The sequence below is a fragment of the Meriones unguiculatus genome, chromosome 4, assembly GCF_030254825.1.
Source record: "Meriones unguiculatus strain TT.TT164.6M chromosome 4, Bangor_MerUng_6.1, whole genome shotgun sequence".
Classification (NCBI taxonomy): Eukaryota; Metazoa; Chordata; class Mammalia; order Rodentia; family Muridae; genus Meriones; species Meriones unguiculatus.
The window spans coordinates 5,132,124-5,152,579 of record NC_083352.1 but is presented as its reverse complement, the minus strand read 5'-3'; positions in this window follow the sequence as shown (position 1 = coordinate 5,152,579).

Here is a 20,456-nt window from a genome sequence, read left to right as displayed (position 1 = left end):
GGACAGGCCAGGACAGGTTAGCCTGGGCTCCACAGGAAAACCCTGTTTCAAAATCAAGCACATATATCTCTATCATGTGTTAATATTACCTAATTACATATAGAAATTAAACGAATCAAAGGAGAGTAAGAACATGAGATGACACCTTTTTCCATGTTCCTCTGTGTAATTATCCAGGGGGAGTGATCCAGCCAGGCTACAGGCTGCCCTTTGCCTTTTCTCCTCTACTAGGCAAAGTGCTTGATGGTGGAGCACCTTCAGTCAAAGCCCAGGTGAATTTCACTTCTGGCCATTTCAGAGGAAGTGTTGACTGCTGGCTCACAGAGTGGTGTAACTATGCATCAATGGCTACCACTTCTTACAATAAAGGTTGCCAGGGGGCCTGTGGTGAGCAGGCACCACTGTTGTACGGTCTCCACAGAGGTCACACAAGAACAGCTGGAGCCTGTTATATTTATGGCTCTTGAGTTTCTTATGACACGAACAAGACAAAGTTCTCTCCCCATTGCTCAAAGGTTCGTTTCCTACAGAGGAAGTGGTTTAATGAGGAGTTAATCGGGGTCTTACTACATGAAGAGTCCATTCTTATTTCTTGATGAGCACACAGCAAGAGTGTATTTGTTCCCTTGACAGGCTGCCTTCCACCCTTAGTTTGTAGGTATCTTTCATATAGGCATGTCTCTTTGAGTAAGACAGACCTTGCTTTAATGCAGTAGTTGGTCTACATTTTTTAATTTTTGTGTCTAGGGTATTTGCATTGGTTATTTTTGAGAAGGGGCTTCCTGTGTGTTTGTTGTTTAGGAGAGTGGGACTATTGTTAATTACTGCTTCCTCTCCCGTTAGCATTGGGGCATTTCTTTCTTGTTGTGTTGGCTGTGATGAATCCCAGCCCTCCTTTGTTCATGCACTGCTCTTATGTGTTCTTTCTTTCCTGGGCTTCACTGAATGAGACCCTTTATCCTCTCTCTGTATTCAGACAGATCTTTTCTGCAACATTGATTCCATTGTCATGGACTGTGCTGTCTTAAAATGTTCTTATGTCTATCAATCCTGACTGGCAATCATTTCCTTTCAGGTCTTGAAATACAACATTCAATATTCAACCAGGTTCCTGGCTATTATTCTGATGTTTCTGCCTTCAGAGAGAACTGGTATTTTCCCTTTACAGTTTTTAATATTGTTTTGTTTTTTTTTTTTTTTTTTTTTTTTTTGCTATATTTTTGATAACTTGACTGTAACATGCTATGGCAAGGTTCTTTTCTGGTGACTTATATCTGGTGACAACAATTCCTCTTGGGTTGCTTATTTTTCTTTGCTTTGAGAAAACTTCTGCTACAGTTTCATTGGCTGGCATTTCTATGACTTTAGATTTATCTCCACTCTCTTCTTCCATGTATTCTTAGTTCTGGTTTGTTTGTTTTTATCTTGTGTATATGAAAAAGATCTTGGAATTTTGGCGGTTCTCACTACATTTGGGTGTATTACTGTCTCAGCTTTGGCAGCCGTTCTGTGATGTGCTCTTTTGCTTGGTTTTATCAGTTAATGATTCTTCCCACTGTATTCTGATTTGATTAACTCTTTACTTCTAGCATTGCTACCCGCTTTTTCTCAGGGTCACAATTTCTAAGATTAATTTTTTTGTTTTACATTTTTGACTATTTTATCTATTTTTTCACTGTATCAGATAGTTTTTTTTCCCTAGATGAACAACTCTGTAGAATAAATGGTGTCTTCCCCATGGGGAGAGAGCCAACCCCTGTCAGTATTAATGATGCTCTGCTATGACTGCAAACAAGATCCTAGCATAACTGTCTTCTGAGAAGCTTCATAGAGCAGCTGATGGAAACAGATGCTGAGGCCCAAAGCCAACTATTATGTCAAGCTCTCCCAGAGTTCTGTGGAAGAGGGGGAGGAAGGATTGAAAGAGCTGGAGGGGTCAAGGTCACCACAAGAAGACCTACAGAATTAACTAACCTAATCCCACGAAGGCTCACAGAGTCTGAATCACCAACCAAAAAGCTTGCATGGGCTGGACCTAGACCCTCCTACATATATGTAGTTTTGGAGGTACCCTCCTGCTTCTGAGGTTGCAGTATCTTGCCTGGACCAGATAGCCATTACGAGCTTGGCACAAAAGGCACAACCTCCTCTTCTCTGTGGGGTCCCTTGCTCTCTGCCTTACTTCATCTGGAAAGTGTCTTTAGACACAGACTACTCTAGCCACACTTGATATATGGCCTCTGACACAGCTCCCAGCTAGCTCTCCCCTCCCTGTGCCTATATGTTAATTAAGCACTGCCATTCTACTCTTACAATAGAAACATGTTGTATAATGCAAATCAAGCATCCCTGAAGTGCTTAGTTCTAACCAATTACGTACACCTATTCTTGGAGCTCCACCCACTCCCCTAGGGGTATACAGCCTTTGTTGTCTGGCATTAAAGTTGAACAAGCCATCAGCGGTTCTGAGGGTGTGTGATCCCTTTGTGGTTGCAGGCACGGCACGCTGGCTTCTCATCTCCTGCCCCTCCTGACTTCATGGGCTGCAGGGAGGCAGCCCCTGGGCAGGAGGAGAGCTACACTTTAGCAGATGTGCAACCTGGTCAACATATGGGTACCCTAACAATGGGCATACCCTTTACCCTAGCTGGGCTGCCTAGTCAGGCCCCAGTGGGAGAGTTTGCTGTTAGTCTTGCTGTGACTTGAGGTGCCTAAGTGGGCTGATAACCCTTGGAGTCCTCCACTTCTTTGAGAAAAATATGAGGGGCGAATAGGGGAAGGAGGGCAGGAGGGTGGTACTGGGAAAAGAGGCGGGAAGGGGCTGGGATCAGGATATAAAGAGATTAAATTAATAAATAAATGGAAAAAATAAATAACATGTGAGACAAAAAAAAAACAAAACCAAAAAACCCAACTCTTTTCTATCTGCCCTATTAATTGTTGATATGTGTCCATCCACAAGACAAAAATTAGAGCTGTAATTAAATAATCATGTGATGCTCCTTAGTCCCAGGGAAGGCAAACTCAAAAGACATAAATAATGGGTCTTATTAGACTGCACTACACAAGTGGCTGGGTAGTCCCACCACGACTGCGTGCTGGACAGGCTGAGGACCCAGTACCTGCTTAGCCAATGAAACTGGATGCCTCACACGTCCCAGCCTGTTACTGAACAGCTGAAAGATTCCACTGTCTTAGGCACACCGCGAAAGGGTGAAGCTGGATTCTGATCTCAGTGAAGGAAGGCAACCGCAGCAACAGGAGATGCACTCATCAGCATGAAGCAAAGGGAGGCGAGCAATACTGTTTTCTATAGTTCAGTCCTCAGAGGGTGTCACCCACTCTGCTTATCCTTTCTTCGAATGCTCTAACACCAACTCAGAGTATGTCTCTTTGGCTATATACCTGTCTTTAGGATTTGTTCCATTCTACTTCTTTAGTTTATTTTGTTCTTTGTTATGAATCTTCAGCTCAGTGTTTATTGGTCACCTTTTTTCTTACTTGTTGACAGCAACACATAGGCTATTTAACTACCCACAGATTGCTTAGTAAAATTCAGTTGTATTTGACAGCTATTTTATTGCTGATGTTTTATATAAAAATATGAACATTTTCACTTTGACTAATATGTTATTTCAAGGACATTTGGTGGGGGGTTGTTTTAATTTAATTTTTAGGAATATTTGTGACCTTTCTCATTGATTTATAGTTTTCTGCATTTCATTAAGGTAATTTCTCATACTACTTCTCTTAGGAGGCTTAGACTTTAGTAGAAATAGTAGTAATTTATAATATTGGTGACTGTGTGAATATAACAGACATTTGAAGGTAAGACATATCCTAGATAATTTAGTTATTCTAATCTAAAATATCTTATTTATTTATTTTGATTTATACAATCAGTCAGACTAACCAACAGAGAAAGTTTGCTATAAGTTATTATTTTTTTACATGGCTACAATGTTTTTCTGTGGTTTTCTCCTTGTGGTTACTAAGGGTATTATATATGGTATAAGTATTATTTAATGCAAAGCTATTAAAAATTCAAAATATAGTAACTCATGTCTATCAGAACAGTATTTCCCAAATGTGTAAAGATAAAAATTTAAACAGTAATAACAACTTTAAAGAGCAGCATACCTTCCTGGCTTCTTTGAGGGATAACTTGTAAAATTTTTGTGGCATGTTCTTTTGCAACATGAGAGTGTGGTCCTATACCTCAGATTATTCCCTGAATCTAAGGTGATTTTGTGAGACACTTTGAACAGAAAAAAAAAATCTACATAGAAAACAAAATTATAGCGAAAAATATATGTTCAAAACAATTAAACACAGATGCTGGCTAGCTTCCTTATCACTGAAATCATAACATATAACCAAAAAAAAAAAAAAAAAACTACTTAAGAGGGGAATGGTTTACTTTGCCTAATGACTTCAGAGGAATCAGCCCACCACTACAAAGTGGACGAAAAGAGGCATGGTCAGCTTACCACACAAGTCGTGTAGCCTGGGTGCTCCACTGGCAGCTACATTTCCCTTTTTATTCTGTCCTAGTCACAGCACAGGGATTCTGCTCCTATACACAGGATGTGTCTTATCCCTCAGTCAGTGTCTGCCATTACCTTCACAGACACAGCCTGGACACATCACACCAATCTCCTCTAAGATGTAAGTTGACAATAAAAATTAGCCATTACAAATACTAGTCAAACTTATTAGGAAATAAGCCAACATGAGCCAAGTAAGAAAATGTAACAAAAACAGCCAACATTGATGACTGGTGAATTACTAATCAGCTATGTATTGTTGCTGACATTACTCTGGATTGCATATGGTTTGTCCTCCAAGTGTTCATGGTGAGAGACATGTGGCACATGATGAGACCCTTAAGAGGTGAGACCCATTGGGAAGTCCTCAGCATTGAATTAATGCTTTTAGAAGGTATTAAGGTACATTTCTGGGGAGCCTGACTTATATGTAGAGAGTACAGTCTGTTGTGTGCATGAGCTGGAGCTCTGGGTCACTGACTGGATTCCTATCTAAGATGTAATTTCTTACCTTCACCTGTGCTCTTGGCAATAGAAACCTTTAATTCTCTATGACACTGATATACATACAAACCTCTGTTCTGTATATAGTTTCTCAGGCTTAAGTATTTTGTTATAGTAATAAAAAACTGAATAACAACTTTCGAGTGAAAAGCACTTTGAAGATACACTGAATAATAGTTAAGAAATCAATCCAGTAATATTGAAAAACATTAATACCATGTTTATATTTCAGAGGAGAACTGCGGTTGAGAATTTATCCCTAAGATGAATTTTAGGTATTCAAAGATATAAAACATGTCTACCACAGCAGTTAATAAAAGTGTATGACCATTTATTGTTTATTATTTTTAAATTTTCTAAATTTAAAATGAATTTACTGTTATTTTTCTATTCTTTTAAAAGAGAAATTTCCTTACTTCAGGTAATTGTGATGATACCTACCTACAATCCTAGCACTTAGTGTGGAGGCAGATGGAGGGGAAATTAGAGGCTAGCTTGAGCCACATAATGAGATCCTACCTCAAACAAACAACAGAACAAAATTGTTTTTGTTCTATCACTAAAATAAAACAATCAGTGATTTCATAATCTTAACCAAAGCATAATCTCTCATCTCATAGTTACTGCTGTTTATATATTTCAAATTGAATAAAGAGCTTCCAACAACTTAAAAAATTAAACACAATTCAGAGCAGTGCAAAGTTCATTAGAGTTCAATCAGTTGTTGTTCAGTTGGTAATTTTTGTCCACTTACACATAATAAACTTAACATAAAAGTTACCACCCTGACAATTTTTAAATTAATTCTTCAGTTTACTTTTGCTGTGAGATCTGTGTATTTATAATTTTCCTTCCCTTTAGGCAAGAGAACTTATTTCATTAAAAAAAAAAAGACCTGCAGGTATTACATCTGTTTAAAAGAATATACACAAAACACACAGCACTGGTTTGAATACCCAAACTCATGTTAAGACTTTGTTGTTAAGAGCACTAGCTGCTCTTCTAGAGGACCCAGGTTCAGGGGATCTGACACCCTCACACAGATATACATCAGGCAAAACACCAATGCACATACATTTAAGAAAAATCATTAAAAAAAAATAAAAAAACATGGCTCCTCACAGAGTGGGGATAAAGGGACTGAGCCAGTAAGAACTGTAGGCCACTAACAGGAAGCAACAGGATGCAGAACTGGTCAAAGGCTAAGAACGAGAGGATAAGAATTAACGAGAACTAAGAATTAAATGGGACTTATGTCTCAACAACCCCCCCCCCCATCCAAACCCCACATGCACTAAAGCTCTGGGGTCCTTCTGAAAGAGGGGGAAAAAGCAGTAAGAGCCAGAGGGTAGGGAATGCTGGGAAATGCCCTCATCTGATCATCATAGTCATGAACTCACAGCACCTGTTGTTACTTACTCAAGACCTGACACAAGATCAAGCAGCCAAAATTTTGGCACTGCCTTGGTAGGTGATCTCCAGGCTGCTCCCCTTATTGAAGAGATATTGGTTGTTTCTGGTGGAAGGATATCATTCCTTATTGGGGATGTGTCCACTGTTAAAATTATTACACTCTACTTTCATGTACATATAAGCATTGTTAATTAGACTTAGTGGGTTATAAAATCAAAGTTGGTTATAAAATCAGCTTCATAGCTGGAAGAAGGACATGTTAAAAGAAAAGGGAAATTGGGAAGAAAATTAGAAGTAGATATCACTTTTGATTGTACAGATATGTCAAATTCTTGAGAATTAAAAAAAAATGTTTTTAAAAGGAAAAAAATGCTATTAAGAAAGATTACAGCCCTCTATCAGATGTAGGGTTGATGAAGATCTTTTCCCATTCTGTAGACTGCCATTTTATCCTATTCACAGAGTCTTTTGCCTTGCAGAAGCTTTCAGCCTCATGGGCTTCCATTTATAAATTCTTGATCTTAATGCTTGAGCTGTTGGTGTTCTGTTCAGAAAGTTGTCTTCTATACCAGAGTTCAAGGCTATTCCCTTAAGTGGAAGTTTCTTGTTTCTTTGGAGACTCAGTTGTGTCATGTGACTATGTTTTTTTTTGGGTCCCAAGTGTGGGATGTGGGAACGTTTTTCCCCTGTGGAAAACAGCTCCCCTCCTCCTCCACCGTGAAAAGGTACGTGATGTCAGCTAAAACCTCCTTCCTATAAGGGATGTGTTTTGAGCTGTAAAACCAATTCATGTGGAGTCTGAGAAGGGTTAAATAGAAGCCCACAGACAGTGAGACAGCACTTTCTGTGTCTCTCCCCTTTTGCATTGCTACTCTTTGCAATGTTTTGCATCCTTTGCTGGTCTTTGCAGAGAAATGATCCAGAGAATTTCTCATGCTGCTTTGGTGGTTTTTCCACTTTGGTGGACTCCTGATATTTGGGTGGGGTCTAACCGCCTCTGCTACTGCTGACTTATGTTGCTGCTGCGGCTTTGCTGTTTGACCTGACTGCTAGTATCCTGATGACCGAGTTTGGTAATCTACAAAGAACCAGTGGACCTTTTTCAGCTGGAAGTAGAGAAGACATCTACAGCCCCTTTCCTTACTAATCTCTTATGTAAGGTCTAGAGGTTGGAAGGGGGGTGGTGGAATTTAAGAACCTTAAATAGGTTTTGAAAAATTTAAGCCCACAACTCCCCCACTTTCTCTTCTATTAGACAGTGTATCCAGTTTTATATTGAAGTCTTTGATCCACTTGGATTTGAGTTTTGTGCAGGGTGATAAAGATGGATCTATTTGCATTCTTCTTCTATATGTAGACACCTAGTTAGACCAGCACCATTTGTTGAAGATACTTTCTTTTTTCCATTGTATGGTTTTCACTGCTTTGTAAAAAACAAATGTCCAGAGGTGTGTGGTTTTATTTCTGGGACTTTGATTTTATTCCATTGATCAGCCTATTTGTTTTTATGCCAGTACCATGTAGTTTTTATTATTATTGCTCTATATTAGAGCTTGAAATCAGGGATAGTGATACCTCCAGAAGTTCTTTTATTTTGCAAGATTGTTTTAGCTATTCTGGGTTTTTTGTTTTTCCATATGAAGTTGAGTATTGAACTTTCAAGGTGTGTAAAGAATTATGTTGGTAATTTGGTGGGAATTCCATTGAATCTGTAGATTGCTTTTGGTAAGATGGCCAAGATCTGCTGGAAGCCAAAGTTATCTACTGAAGCAAAAGTCAATTACTGAGCCAAAGCTATCTAGTGGAGACAAAGGTACTTACTGAAGCCAAAGCCAAGTAGAGAGCAAAGGTCATTTAATGGAGACCTAAAGCTATTTAGTGAAAGAGTTATCTAAGACCCTAAATCATGGGTGATAGATTGTGAGGACATCTGTTTGTTAGAGCATCCGCAAGATATCTTAAGAAAACATCCTTATCTTGTATCTTGCAGGTACAATATTTAACCCATGAAAGCACTCTTCCTATCTCCTGCAGCAGTAGATTAACCTTCCCCTTTCCTGCCTTCTACCTATATAAGTTGGGTAAAATTTTCTAATAAATGAGACTTTGATCAGACGAACAGACTTGGCCTTCATTCCTGTGTCTCTCATCCCTTCCCCCCATTCCTTCTATTCTCCTACTTTAGGAAACCCGTTGAAGTCCCTCAGGTCAGGACAAAGATCATTCCATTTTCTGATATTTTCTTCAATTTCTTTCTTCAGAGACTTGAAGTTTTTGTCACACAGGTCTTTCACTTGTTTGGTTAGAGTTACATCAAGATATTTTATATTATTTGTGGCTACTGTGAAGGTAATTATTTGCCTAATTTATTTCTCCATTTGTCACTTGTATAAGAGGGCTACTGTTTTGTTGTTGTTGTTTGTTTGTTTTTTTGAGTTAACTCTGTACCCAGCCACTTTGCTGAAGGTGTTTATCAGCTGTAGGAGTTCTGTGGTAGAATTGTGGAGGTCACTTATGTATACCATCATATAATCTGCAAAAATGATACCTTGACTCCTTCTTAAGAAATTAGATGCCAACAAACAAAATACCCAATTAAAAAATGGGGCACAGAGCTAAACAGAGAATTCTCAAAGAGGAATATCAAATGGCTAAGAAGCACTTAAAAGAAATGCTCAACATCCTTAGTAATCAGGGAAATGTAAATCAAAACAACACCTGTCAGAATGGCTAAGATTAAAAACTCAAGTGACAGCAAATGCAAAAGGAACACTCCTCCATTGCTGGTGGGAGTGCAAATTTGTACAACTACTTTTGAAATCAATCTGGAGGTTTCTCAGAAAACTAGGAATAGATTTATCTCAAGACCCAGCTATACCACTCCTGGGCATATAACCAAAAGATGCTCCACCATACCACAAGGATTCTTGCTCAACTATGTTCATAGAGGCTTTATTACTAATAGCCAGAATCTGGAAACAACCTAGATGTTCCTCAAGGAAAGAATGGATAAAGAAAATGTTACATTTACATAATGGAATACTACTCAGCTATTAAAAACAAAGACATCATCTGAAACTGTGAGACAAAACAGACTTCATTCCTTCATAAGTTATAAAGCTGTATAGCCTTCGACAGTCTGTTATAATATGAAATAAGGCTTGAGAAGCTATCATTATCTCCTGAGATCTGAATGTATCCCTGAAAAGCTTGCTTTGGAAAATCATTCCCCATTGTAACATGGCAGATGATAAACTGATGGAGACATGTTCTGATGGTGGGAGAAGAAATAGTGAACAGAACAGAGCCCAGAGAGTCACAGAGACATGTGCACAATAGGACTGCCACAGAGGGAGAGAAGGAAGCAGGAAAATATACAGAGAAAAATGATTGGAAACTCACCAGTGCAGTGTGGGCACTGAGGCCAGAATTCCACACTCATGAGTGGATCAATGCTAGTCATAAATGGGCAGGAGGCTGTGAATTCCCACTCTTATTTAGTTTTTCATATTTTCGCCTTCTGCTATAGGGTGATGCCTCCAGAGGGTCATTGGTAGGTAAAACCTCTTAACATTAGATTCTCGGCCTCTAGAACCACAAGTCAAATGAATTTCTTTTCTTTACAGACAACCAAGCCTCTGGTATTGTATAGTAACAAAACATCAAGTATTAGGTAAAGCAGGTATGAAAACAGCCTTGAGTTAGCTCAGAAAAACTGGGTTCCAGTGGAGCTGAATAACTAGATTCTATATGACTGTACTTTGTAGTATTAACCTTCTCACCATTTCACACCTGTTTTACTTCCACAAAGTTATTATTTTCTGTGATCTCATTACTCTAATGCAGTTAGGTCACACCCATGTTCTGTGTTTCGGATTGCCTAATTCATTGCAGAAGCATGTTATTAGTCCCAAACTGCAATCACACATTCACATACATACGTTCTCTTCAGTGCTCTTTCATGATTTAAAGGGAGACAGAAGACGGCAGGTGTATTTTACCAGCTTTCCAATGCATAATTCTTAATACCAATGCTCTGTGTTCATGCATGCATCTCTGATTCAAATTTTGTATGCTGCTTCCTTCCAGTAGAAACAACACCCTCCATTTCCTTAGAGGTGGGTCCATTAGCAACAGACAGCTCTAGTTTCTGGGACTTTCCCAGCTATAAGCCTCTAGTACGGCAGCTCCCTCGAGCTTTTAGCCTGCAGCCCTCTTGCCTTCCATCCTCCATGGTTCCCAATGATCAATATGCCCTTGGTCTCATTAGAGTTTCCGTGACATGATTTGTTGGTTTCTCTTGATGCTGTCTTAACTTTTTCCCTTAGGGTTTCTTCTAAATGTTTCTATGCATTGGTCATTATGTGCTCACCTTGTTTGGGGTTCTTTAACCTTAAGTATGGATATTGCTATTTTTCATCAAAGTTTGAAGTTTCCAGCCATTTGCTTCATTAGATACTTTTCTGCTTCTCTCTTTTTTTCTGGCATTCCCATTGTACTCAGAGAGTGAGAGCTCTGAATCTCTATTCACTTTCTTCCTTTTCCTTTGTTGTGCTTCAGATTGCATTTGTATCTACCAACTTCAAGTTTGCTCTACTTTCCTCCTGCCAGGTTGAAACACTGTTAAAATGTGAATATTTCTGTTCAGTTACATATTTGAACTCTACAATTCCTGACTCATTAACAAATTCCTACCATTTTTGCAATTTTCTATTTAATGAAAATAAGATGGGTTATATTTTTAATGAGAAACTATCCATTGTGTTGTAGAATCTGACCTCTGCATAAATCCGGAAGAGGCTGGCTCAGCAATGCTCAGAGCAGGGATGCAAGACATTTTAGCTTAAGCAGCATAAATACTGAATTTTTTTTCTTAAAAAGTTATGTGCTTATCTGTATTTTGGCAACAAATATAGTTATAGATTGAGTAAAAAATGTACCTAGAAAATGATTCTAGAATTTTACAGCCTGTAACTTTGACAGTTATGATTATATTCAGTTGTGAGTTTATTCCCAGAGGGTGTAACTGAGGTTGGAGGACTCACTTTGAAAGTAGGCAGCACCATTGTAGGAGCTGAAGTCCTAGACTAGAGAGAAGAGGTTGTGCATCAGCACCCACCTCTCTGCCTCTTGCCTGCCTCTGCAGAGTTGCCTCATGCCCCTGCTGGAGTGCCTTTCCACTGGGATGGGCTGTACTCTCCTATCATGAACCAAATGAAATGCTCCCTAAGTCACTAGTCAGGATTGTGCCACACACATTAGGAAGAAGAGTGCCTAGAACAACACTAAGGACCGAGCCAGCGGGGCCTTGCCTCACTATGGCACTCTGCTACAAACAGACCTGTGTCACCCATGTCAGCACTTAGAACAGCAGTATTTCTAATGTTTGGCCTCTAACTCCAAACTACATGCAACATGTTTGATAATACCTGATGTTGCAGACTGTCTAAAATTGAAAATTTAAATAACATGAGAAAGGAGGAGCTTTTACAGTTACTTGAGACATAATATTTAATCAATCTAAAATGCATGTAAATACTGTCTTTTCCCCACAGAATGAATAAAGAACATGGAAAATAGAAACCAAACTTGCATTTATGCACAATGATCCCAACTATGACCTTTTTGTGTTAAAGCAGAGATGGTTTGTGCTATTGACTGATAGTAGAGGAATCTACAGTGGCTTTAGTATTGGATACATTTAGGGCCAAATAAGATTTGTGCTGGGTGGGACCAGTGCATAGGAGAAAACAATACTATCTACAACTTATGAAAAAATTAAATTGAAAATTTAAGCTTTCAATTGTATGTCAATATGGTTGCTTAGTAACTGAGTGAAACACTTTTCCATAACAAAATTTCACAGAAACACGCCCCATACCTGCAGCAAAAAGAACTTTCGGATGCTTTTGTCTTCAATTGTGAACTTCATCACTGCCCTGAAAATTCACTGAGATGGATGGAAATATTCACAGTTTCCTGTGGAGCTGAGATGGGTGAGCAGGAGTGTTTGCTGCTCCTGCGGAGGGCAGAGTCCCGTCCCCAGCATCCACATCACGCATTCACACCTGTGTGCAACTCCAGCTCGAGGGCATTCTGGTGCCTCTGGTCCCTGATGGCAACTAACTGCCCTCATGTGCATATAGCCATGCACACACAATTCAAATTAAGATATTTGAAAAAGAAAAAAAATTCTCACTGGTCTCTGAGCAGGAGAAACAACAGTGATTAGTTTAGAGGGCATTCATGTGTTGCCTAACAGGCTAAAACAGCTTGGCCTGATTGGTTCTTCTCCTTTAACTGGATATGAGAAGGATGAGAGGCACAGTAAAGGGACCACGCATTGTCACTGTGATCAGCAGAGGCCCAGCCCTCTCCACACAGTAAAGTTGCTACAGACTTTCTCTAATATACTCGGTTCCTTGATTCCACTAGATGCAGCCTCATGGGGACATTTCTACCAAGTCTCATCAAAGTATTCTCAACTTTCTACAGTGCAACTCTTAAAATGCCTCCCACCACTATCCATGGTCCAGCTCCAATGTTAAGAGTCCCTGGAATTAACCGGCTCCTTCCTTGAACCAAAATCTATGTGAATTCTTTGCTCAAGCTGTGGGGAGGTTACCACCATCTTAGAAATGAAAATAACAGAATTCCATTCTCTGTCAATTTGGTGTCAGTAGGACCACAGCCATGCTGAAGCTGCTCCTTACCTCTCTGGACTCGTGACTGCTGTCCATTGCGTTTCTTGGCTGTGGTCTGGTCATTAGTTCCCATGCCCATCTCTACATTATCCTACTCTCCTGTGTGTGCCAAGTCTCTCTCTGCTTTGGGAACACCATTGGAGTCAGCATTCATCCAGACAGACCAAGATAATCTTCCTAAGTCAAAACTTTTAATCACTTCTGACAACCCTCATAAGTCAGATACAGATTGTCAGGATTGGAAACTGTTTTTGGGATCATTATCCACACAACTACACACCCAAGGATCACCTGTCAAGTAGATGCATCATAAATCATTTTACTATTTTTTTTTTTTTTTGTAAAAGACATTACTCAGATAATGGAGGAGGCTTGAAAGGAATCTGAAACCTCTGGCAAGACTGCATTTTGTCTTTCTTGGTTTGAGAGGCTGTGTTGAGTTTGTGAGAGGATCCTTAATAAGCATGCACTGCTCATGGGTGACTAATCACTAATTTGGCAGCTTAGGTACAGCTAAAGAGAAGTTACTTCTGTTGTTTGTTGTGGTTTGCAGTGTCTCCCTAAAGGGTCTTCTGAGGAAGTCTTGATGGTACTGTTAAGAGGTGATGGATCACTAGGGTGCCAAGCTCATGAATGGGTGGGTCACTGAACTCAGAGATGAACTGGTCATCAGAAGGGTCATATTTTAGGCTCTTTCTTGTCCCAGTCTACTTTTAAGTTGCTTCCCAGTACTGTAAGGTGAACAAATGGACTGAGACCTCTCAAAGCATGGGCCAATGCAAACTGTCACTCTTTAGAACTGTTCTCTACTACTTTGTCAAAGAGAGAAAAATACACATAGTATTTCCCCCGCCTTAAAAAAAAAAAAAAAAAAAAAAAAATATATATATATATATATATATATACTGTTCAGAAAACAAGAACATAGTAAAACACTGTGTAGAGAATAAAGAAGCAGAAGGGGATAGGACCTATGGACTCCCATATAGCCAGAATACCTGAGGCTCACGGAGAAAGGAAATTCCACGAAGCCACGCAGGACAGCGTGGCCTCATACTGCAACATCTTCCTGGTTCTGGTTTGTGTCTGTTTCTCAGTGGAACATGCTTGCTAACATCAGCTTCTTAATGAACTTGTCTGGTAGGTTTCTGGTCTCTCTTTTCACAGTCGTACTTGCGTAGTAAAAGGCAATGAGTTACCAAGTGACCTATTTTCTCAAGTTTGAAGATAACAGCAAGAATAACTATCTAGAAAGGGAAATAAACTATACTATTACAACATAGCTTTATCCTTAGAAGACAAACCACCTACTATATATGTTACACATATGGTAAATTCACATAGGAAGTGTGAATCTGAGACTCCCCTTGTAAGTTTGGAACATAGCAGTCACTATGCATCTTGTAATCTAGTAAAATTGTTATGTGAACCCAGCACTAGTAATTTTTGTTCATAGTATGTTCATTTGAATGACTGCTTTAATGAGTGTAATTACTGTTTACGCTGGTCTGCGACCTTTATGATCATCTTAACTCTAATTCCAACATTAGCTCTGACCTGCATACTGTGGTGCTCATAAGCTTTGGGACAAGATGGTGACTCAAAGACCACTGAGAGTTCAAGAAACTTGTTCCTGGAGATTGTGCGAGGAGATGTGGATGTTCACCCCTCCTATGACTGAGTCATGCAGTGCGGCACTTACTGTACATGAGCAACTTCTGCTTATTTATGGAATCCTAGTTATATATTTGAGAAAAGAGAACTATTTCCACATCGATAAACCTTATAGTTTTTATGAACCAAACAGACACTCAAGATGTCTAAAACTCAAGATGTTAGTGACCAAGTCACAGGATATCCAGATGTTAAAGGGCTGCAAAAGACTTAACTGACTTTAATGGGAAGTCAGTTCTCACTTATCTCTAGAACCAGTTAGTAAACATCCCAGCTGTGTATTCGTTCAATCCGGGCAGCTGGAATAGGAAGAGTCACAGACCTGGAGACTAAGAAAGATTTTATTTCTCACTGTTCAGGAAGCCTGGAAGTCCAAGGTCAAGCTAAAAAATGATCTCCTGAGGGTGCTGCTGGGTTAGAGACTGCTAGCCATCTTTTCTGAGCCTGCAGAAGGCAGAGGAGCAGCCAGCTCTGCCCTTTTCACTGCACACTAAACCCGGTTGGGGCCTTCCTCCAAGACCTAAATACCTTCTAAAGCCCCCTTTCTAATACCACCTACTGGAAATGGAGGTGTCAGTACACCTGGGAAAGCCCAACCTGTAGGGTGTGACAGTCCTGTCTGCAGATTCACACCCTTGTCACTGCCCTTGCTGGTGTGGTCTGTCTCCAAGTCTTAAGGATTTTTATAATGCTATGTCCAAATTCACCTCAGGAAGATGACAGTGACACTTACCTGTGTTTTAAAATTAATGGTGATAATTTAAAGGGAACTACAGGTATACCGTAGTCAAAGTTGGAACATAATGACTACCACCTCTCTTAGTATGTATGTGTGTGTGTGTGCGTGTGTGTACCTAAGTGTTTCTGGTCTGCTGATCAATATTATCTATTGGGCTTACTGACATGTACTGTCCTGTTCAGCTCACCAGCTCTTTTCTCTCTACAACCTTCCTTTTGGTTTTGGCACTAGCCTTATTGACATCTGCCTACCAGTGTCCATCCCACAAGCTCTGCTTTTTCCTTGGCATATTCCACTTTTCTCTTTTCCTCTACTCAGCTTTAAGCTGGATCTGCCAATTGCCAACCCTGGCATCCAGGGTTAATCTTTACATTTCAGAAAGCTCACGTGCCTACTGCATTTCCCCAAGAGAATGGCTTATGATATGGATCCCCCAGGATTTCCGAAAAATGTAATCACATGAGCAATTTCCAACATTTCTATGTAAGATGTGTGTGTGTGTGCATGTAATTTCCAGATTTGTTAGCTGTGGCTCCAGGCCTCAACTGCCATGAAACAAATTTTTATAATAATTGTTTCTGTGCACTCCTTTCTTTGAGGGATTTGGGCAGCGAGGACAAAGTGTCTAGACTCCATTAGGTGCCACACGTAATAAAAAAGTTGGTCTTGTTGCAGGAGAAAAGGAAGAGTAAAAGAGACCTGAGTATAACCAGCATTATGACAAAAGGTGAATATCATGGATATTCAAAAGAGAAATAACAAGCTCTGGGCTTCTACAAACCAGAGTTGGGCCTCAGAGGCATTTTACATGTCCCAAGTTTCAGTCAGTGAAGAGTAAGTCCAAATTTATGAATAAAAACATGAGGTTTGAAGCATGTTTGCGAAGGAGCCGAGACAGAAAAGGCTGCCTTCGGTGTGAGATGCAGCCACTGCACACCCCAGGGGGAGGGTAGCGGGTGGCCTACAAAGTAAGGGATGGGGTGGTAAACCCCACAGCTGTAAGGGTGGGGAAACGGGGCTGAAGAGATGGGTAGATGATTAAGAACACTGTTGCTTACCTGGAAAACCCACATTTGACTCCCAGCACCCACGTGGCAGCGCACAAACATCTGTAACTCCACTTCCAGGGGCCTGATGTTCCCCTTTGGCCTCAGAGGGCGCTACACACATGGCCCATAGGCATACTTGCAGGCAAAGCACCATGTAAAAATAACAGCAAATGAATTTTAAAGTCTCAACAAATGTCAGCTGTTATCATTTCAGCACTGGTAAGGCAGCATTGTGGAGAGCAGGAAGCAACAGGTTGGTTGCCAGTTCTTTTAGGAAGTGCTTTAGAACTTCCTAGCCACTCCTCCAGCCTCCGTCACTGTACGAGGCTTAGGAAAGCATGAGGTTTGTCGAGTATGCTCTACATGAAGCCATCTATGTAACAATGAGTAAATACTTGGCTGCATACTTCTAAATTCCAGTCCTTGGTAATTCCTTGGAGTGATCTAGTTGAGCCTACTTTGGATTCCAATTTCAGCAATTTTAATCTCCTTCAACATGGAAATCATTTTTCAAGCTGTTTCACTGAGTAAATTAGCAAATGTGTTCTAGACTGAGAATGAGTGAGGTGGGGAAAGAAATCCTTCCGCATACCCCAGGCCTCGTGACGCCTCTTGCTGTAAAAGTTTATGATGAAGACCTTGTGCCATTTACCACCTAGGCCGTGTATCTAAGCATTCAGACACCATTTTCTCTATCCCCCAGTAAGTCAGTTCTATCAGACCAAACTTCGTAACTTTCTAGAATGTTGCAGGAAGGAAAGGAAGAATTGAAGACTTAAACATAAATGTTAAAAGCATTCTGGGTCCAGGCTGGGATCTCTGTCAACACATGAGCACCTGCATCCCAATTCATCTTCTCACAGCAGGCAGTCTGCAACCATGACTGATCCTGATGCTTCTCTAGGATGTGTTAAGGCATGCAAGTGCTTCCAATCTTCCACCATGGATACACTCCTCGGATACAAAAGCCTCTTTGGAGGAAAAGCAAGTTACAGACTCATGAAGGTTAACTATATAAGACCATCTTAATCAGGGGGTCATCAACAAAAATGCAAACGGGAGGAAACCAACAATGAAAGTTTCTTGGAAAAGAGCTTCATGAAATCCATAGACGAGGATGCAGCTAAATGCCATCCGTGTAACTGAAGACATGCTTGGGGTTTAGGCACTCAACAACAGTTCATATATATAGAAAATACTTCTTGATACTAGCCTAAATTAAATGCACACAGGACTGTTATATCCTTGGGAGAAGGAAATGGAAACATTTTCATCCATATATTTAGAATAAGATCCATTACTTTCAGTGAAACTCATGGTTTTATTGAACCATTAGATACCTTAATGTCCTATGACAGACTTTACATGAATAGAGTTTTAAAAAGACTGAATACAAACTAGCTGACGACATTAACCAAGCTGTTCATGTATCAATTTATTGCATGTCAATACAGAAAAATAGAAAGTATACCTTAAAAGAAATATAAAACAAAACAAAAAAACCAATCAACCAACCAAATAAACAAAAAACCCACAAACGTTTTCTTGCCATAGTTGGCACATAGGTATGAGGACATTCAAATTTGAGCTATAAAATTTTATTACTATTTCAAAGAAATATGGCAATAACAAAATTACGGCTCAGATTATGAAACTGGGCTAACTGACTTCATACTGAATCTCCCTAACTATGTGGAAGATGAGTTTGCAGTACCCGCAGTACTGACACAGTCTGTCATAGATGCTGCTGCACACACCAGTTATATAGTTATAGACTGCACTTTCTGTCAAAAAGTGTGGGTTATACAGTCCTATCTTAAATCTACACTCTTACAATACAAAATATAAATGGAGGTATATCTGTGTTATTGGCAAATGCTGACTAGCAGTAGGATGACCGACGGCCACACAAGCGAGCAGTGTTTCCGACGAGGGAAAGGAAGTGCATAGGCACTGGGAACACAGAGTTTTGTATTTTCTACTCTAGCAAGCTAAAAAATAGACCCCTGTGCTGTGTCAATTCTAACTTTACCTGAGTCACATGAAAATACCTAAGTTTAAGTGGACAGTCCAAAAGAGTCACTTATGACTAATTTTTCCTTTCAGTTTTCTTTAGAATATATAATTATTAAACATGATAGTAAAAAGGCTTGGGGTATGGCCAGGGGGCTCAAGAATGTCAATAATGGCCTAGATCAGTGGGTCTCAACCTTCCTAATGCTGACACCCTTTAATACACTTCCTCATGTTGTGGTGACCCCCAACCACAAAATAATTTTCATTGCTATGGCATAACTGTGATTTTGCTACTGTTACAAATTGTAATACAAATATCGGGTATGCAGGAAATCTGACATGTGACCCCTGTGAAAGGGTTGTTTGACCCACAAAGGGGTTGTGATCCACAGGTAGAGAATCACTGGCCTAGATGAACACACGTGATTTCTTTTAACAGTTCACCTTACTAACTCCTGACCTCAAGGAGGGAAGACAAGCTGACAAAAACCATTACTAAGTACAGCTTCCAAGAGAGCTTACATAATATCAATCATCTCTACCAGATCTATTCCCACCCAAGCCAAACCTAACAGAGGGGCAAGCATCAGCAGGTGTGAACCTCACACACACACATGCGTTGCTCCCGTGATGTCACCACAGCCCACGACCTCTCAACAATGTCTGCAGCCCACCCGGGATCTAAGCTATTGTGTGACCGACCCATTTTATAGCAACACTTAATGGATGTGTCACCACAGTGAAAACCTAAGACAGTTCAACCGGCACAGGGTCACCTTGTGTTAGGGCTTTGATTTAAAATGGTGCTCTAATGTTTTCTGCTCATCCACCTCACCAACTAAGTATTTCTCTCTCTCAACTGAAGAATGGAGGCACCAACTGCTATCAACTAGTTTCCAGCCTATTAGTATCCTCTTATCTGTAACAAAGACTTTCTTTCCTTAGTATGCAGTATTCTCAGAAATACAGAAGTTTAGATTTTTTTCTAAGTAATGTTATCTTGACATGTTTAGGATAATTTTAGTATTTCCAAATTCAGAGCAGTTGAATAACTTAAGATTATTTACTCATATCTCTTACTGCTTTTAAACTAGAAATTGACAGACTGGCAGACCATGACCATTCTCACCAATGATGGGGCTAAACACTGAGACAGAGTGAGAAGGTTTTAAAATAATGCCAGGGGTGCATCACAGCCCCCGAAAGTCTGAGTTTGTTTTCCACCCCTGCCCATCTACAGAAATCTCATCAAGCAAAGCTCTACGTTTGTAAACACAGCTCTCACTGTCTCTGCTGCAGAAGCGAAGGCTCCTCTAGGAGAGCAAACATGGTGCCCCCTGTGCTCTTCCACCCAAGACCCAGTCAGCAAAAGCTTAACAGAAAGCAGCAGAGAAGCAGCAGGGAGGGGTGGCTGTCCTGTTTCGGCAGTATGATTTATACACTCACATGGGTAAACTCACCAGACCAAGCGACTGATGGAGGCAGAACAGGAACACAGCGCTCTGTAAACTAAAGCTTGACAAAGTCTGCCACGACCGCACCCTCTAAAGAGAATGCATTCTGGCCGTCGCTACTCTGTGCCCTTCAGTGGATTACTAGTCAGGACAGTCATTCTACATAGCAGAGACTGACCAGGTGAAAAGCAGCCTTTAATGGTGGTGAATTTACACATACAAAACACACCCTCCATGATAGGTTAGGTTATCAACTCTTTAAAAAAGACTTTAAACAAGACTTTTTACAATGAATAATTTCTAAAAAAGCATTATTCTTTAGAAATTATACTTGCTCTGCATTCTTGTTTTCTAAA